This window comes from Chiloscyllium plagiosum, unplaced genomic scaffold (assembly GCF_037043375.1).
Source record: "Chiloscyllium plagiosum isolate Xiang-an unplaced genomic scaffold, Cpla_swu_hap1 HiC_scaffold_44, whole genome shotgun sequence".
Taxonomy (NCBI): Eukaryota; Metazoa; Chordata; class Chondrichthyes; order Orectolobiformes; family Hemiscylliidae; genus Chiloscyllium; species Chiloscyllium plagiosum.
In genome coordinates, this window is record NW_028270182.1 from 16,894,128 (window position 1) to 16,898,151 (window position 4,024).

The window sequence follows — 4,024 nt, forward strand, 5'->3', positions numbered from 1 at the left end:
GACCAGCGATGCCCACGTCCTGCGAGTGAATAACACAAAATGCATGCATGCAAATACAGGAACAGCAGTGAATCTGATCAACACACCACCATCTTCACTGGGGATGTTAGGGAGGGCCACAAATGCTGTTATCGTCAGCGACCCCCACAACCTTTGTACAAAGTTATAATAACTGATATTAACAGTAAAATGTAGGATAAGGAACATCATTAAAAAATTGAAATCGAAATTGAACATCAACTAAATAAGAGTGTCAAAGAATAGATAATGATCATGGATTGGCAGCTGATGGAAAGGTTGGTCGTTATACAAATTGGATATTGGTAATAGGCTCGTACACACCGAGCTGAGGTAATAAATGAGAAATTAAGATTTGTTTTATGGGGGATAAATAAGATGGGACAGCCACAGGGAGAGCTGTGGGAGCAGAGTCCCTGTGTATATTTAAGACTTTGGGAGAGAGATCCTTGTGGGAGCTAATTACTGCAGATGCTGGGATCTGTACTGAAAACAAAAAATGCTGGAAATCACAGCGGGTCAGACAGCATCCATGGAGAGAGGGCAGGCTAATGCTTTAAGTTTATCTCCATCAGAGATAGATCCTTGATCATTTGGGGAATCGAAGATTAAAGGGAAAAGGCAGGAATGTAGTCGTGAGGAATGTTGGATCAGCCATGTTCCCATGAATGGTGGAACAGTCTGGTGGGACTAAATAAATAGAAGGTCCGAGGGGAGTACTGAGGATCAAAGGGAGCTTAGATCGCTGAAGCTGTTAGCACAGATAGACAGGATGGTTAAGAAGGCGTACGGGATGCTAGTCTTCATTAGCCAGCGATTAGAATATCGAATCTAGAACACAGAATCTGAAGTGACCCCAGAATGTTGCTATCTTATAAATGAGGCCTTCCTGAGGAAATGGAGACCATCACACATTCAGGCGGATGGGAAATGGGCAGCAGGTCGTCAAGTTGTATTCCCGGTGGGATTTAGAAAAGAGATGATGTGCATATGAATTACCAAATTTGGGAGTAAGGAAAACTCATGTCAAAATACAAAAATGTTTTTATTGGCCTGGACTGTACAAAGAAGTGGTCAAATTTTGGAGTGCATTTCATATGTGTCAGAAAATTGGAAACATTCAGGCAGCGATAAAGCCAGCACCTTTAATATCCATTCCCGCATTTGAGGGACATTTTATAAGGGTGTTAATTGAATGGGTCGTGTTGTAGTAAAATTAATAAAATTCACATTTAGAAGCAAGTCAATCAAATTTAGAAAAAAGTAAATCCAATTTATTAAATCAAAACGTTTTTGGGATTCTGCCCCTAACTGCGGGACGAGACGAGGCTGCCTGTCCGCGAACAATAGATACAACCGTTTTTATAGTCTGGATGTCGCGGACAATAAAAGACCACAAAAGATGTTTTATTGTGTTCTGCACATGCGTGCAGTGATCACTATTTCCAGGAACAGCGTACCACGCCATTGTGTTCTGTACATGCACACACAGAGATCACTATTTCCAGGAACAGTGTACCACACCATTGTGTTCTGTACACACACACAGAGATCACTGTTTCCAGGAACAGCGTACCTCGCCATTGTGTTCTGTACATGCACACGCAGATGTCACTGTTTCCAGGAACAGCGTACCATGCCATTGTGTTCTGTACATGCACACATAGAGATCACTGTTTCCAGGAACAGCGTACCATGCCATTGTGTTCTGTACATGCACACACAGAGATCACTGTTTCCAGGAACAGTGTACCACACCATTGTATCCTGTACATGCACACGCAGAGATCACTGTTTCCAGGAACAGCGTACCATGCCACTGTGTTCTGTACATGCACACACAGAGATCACTGTTTCCAGGAACAGCGTACCACACCATTGTGTCCTGTACATGCACACACAGAGATCACTGTTTCCAGGAACAGCGTACCATGCCATTGTGTTCTGTACACGCACCCACATAGATCGCTGTTTCCAGGAACAGTGTACCACGCCATTGTGTTCTGTGCATGCGCACACAGAGATCGCTGTTTCCAGGAACAGTGTACCACAACATTGTGTTCTGTACACGCACCCACATAGATCGCTGTTTCTGGGAACAGTGTAACACGCTATTGTGTTCTGCACGTGCACACACAGAGATCACTGTTTCCAGGAACAGTGTACCACAACATTGTGTTCTGTACACGCACCCACATAGATCACTGTTTCCAGGAACAGCGTACCACACCATTGTGTCCTGTACATGCACACACAGAGATCACTGTTTCCAGGAACAGCGTACCATGCCACTGTGTTCTGTACATGCACACACAGAGATCGCTGTTTCCAGGAACAGTGTACCACGCCATTGTGTTCTGTACGTGCACACACAGAGATCACTGTTTCCAGGAACAGCGTACCATGCCACTGTGTTCTGTACATGCACACACAGAGGTCACTGTTTCCAGGAACAGTGTAACATGCCATTGTGTTCTGTACACGCACACACAGAGATCACTGTTTCCAGGAACAGCGCACCGTGCCATTGTGTTCTGTACATGCACACACAGAGATCACTGTTTCCAGGAACAGCGTATCGTGCCATTGTGTTCTGTACATGCACACACAGAGATCGCTGTTTCCAGGAACAGTGTACCACGCCATTGTGTTCTGTACGTGCACACACAGAGATCACTGTTTCCAGGAACAGTGTAACATGCCATTGTGTTCTGTACACGCACCCACATAGATCGCTGTTTCCAGGAACAGTGTACCACGCCATTGTGTTCAGTCCATGCACACGCAGAGATCACTGTTTCCAGGAACAGTGTACCACACCATTGTGTTCTGTACATGCACACACAGAGATCACTGTTTCCAGGAACAGCGTACCGTGCCATTGTGTTCTGTACATGCACACACAGAGATCGCTGTTTCCCGGAACAGTGTACAAAGCCCATTGTGTTCTGTACATGCACAGGCAGAGATCACTGTTTCCGGGAACAGCGTACCATGCCATTGTGTTCTGTACATGCACACACAGAGATCGCTGTTTCCAGGAACAGTGTAACACGCCATTGTGTTCTGTGCATGCGCACACACAGATCACTGTTTCCAGGAACAGTGTAACATGCCATTGTGTTCTGTACACGCACACACAGAGATCACTGTTTCCAGGAACAGTGTACCATGCCATTGTGTTCTGTGCATGCGCACACAGAGATCGCTGTTTCCAGGAACAGTGTACCACAACATTGTGTTCTGTACACGCACCCACATAGATCGCTGTTTCTGGGAACAGTGTAACACGCTATTGTGTTCTGCATGTGCACACACAGAGATCACTGTTTCCAGGAACAGTGTACCACAACATTGTGTTCTGTACACACACACGCAGAGATTGCTGTTTCTGGGAACAGCTTACAATGCCATTGTGTTTTGTACATGCACACGCAGAGATCGTTGTTTCCATGGACAGCGTACCACGCCATTATGTTCTGCATATATACACGCAGTTATTGCTGTTTCTGGGACCAGTGTACCATACCCATTGTGTTCTGTACATGCACATGCAGAGATCGCTGTTTCCAGGAACAGTGTACTGTGCCACTGTGTTCTGTACATGCACACGCAGAAGTCACTGTTTACGGGAACAGTGTACCAATCCATTGTGTTCTGTACACGCACACACACAGATTGCTGTTTCCAGGAACAGTGTAACATGCCATTGTGTTCTGTACACGCACACACAGAGATCACTGTTTCCAGGAACTGTGCACCACTCCATTGTGTTCTGTACATGCACACGCAGAGATCACTGTTTCCAGGAACAGCGTACCATGCCACTGTGTTCTGTACATGCACACACAGAGATCGCTGTTTCCAGGAACAGTGTACCACAACATTGTGTTCTGTACACGCACCCACATAGATCGCTGTTTCTGGGAACAGTGTAACACTCTATTGTGTTCTGCACGTGCACACACAGAGATCACTGTTTCCAGGAACAGTGTACCACAACATT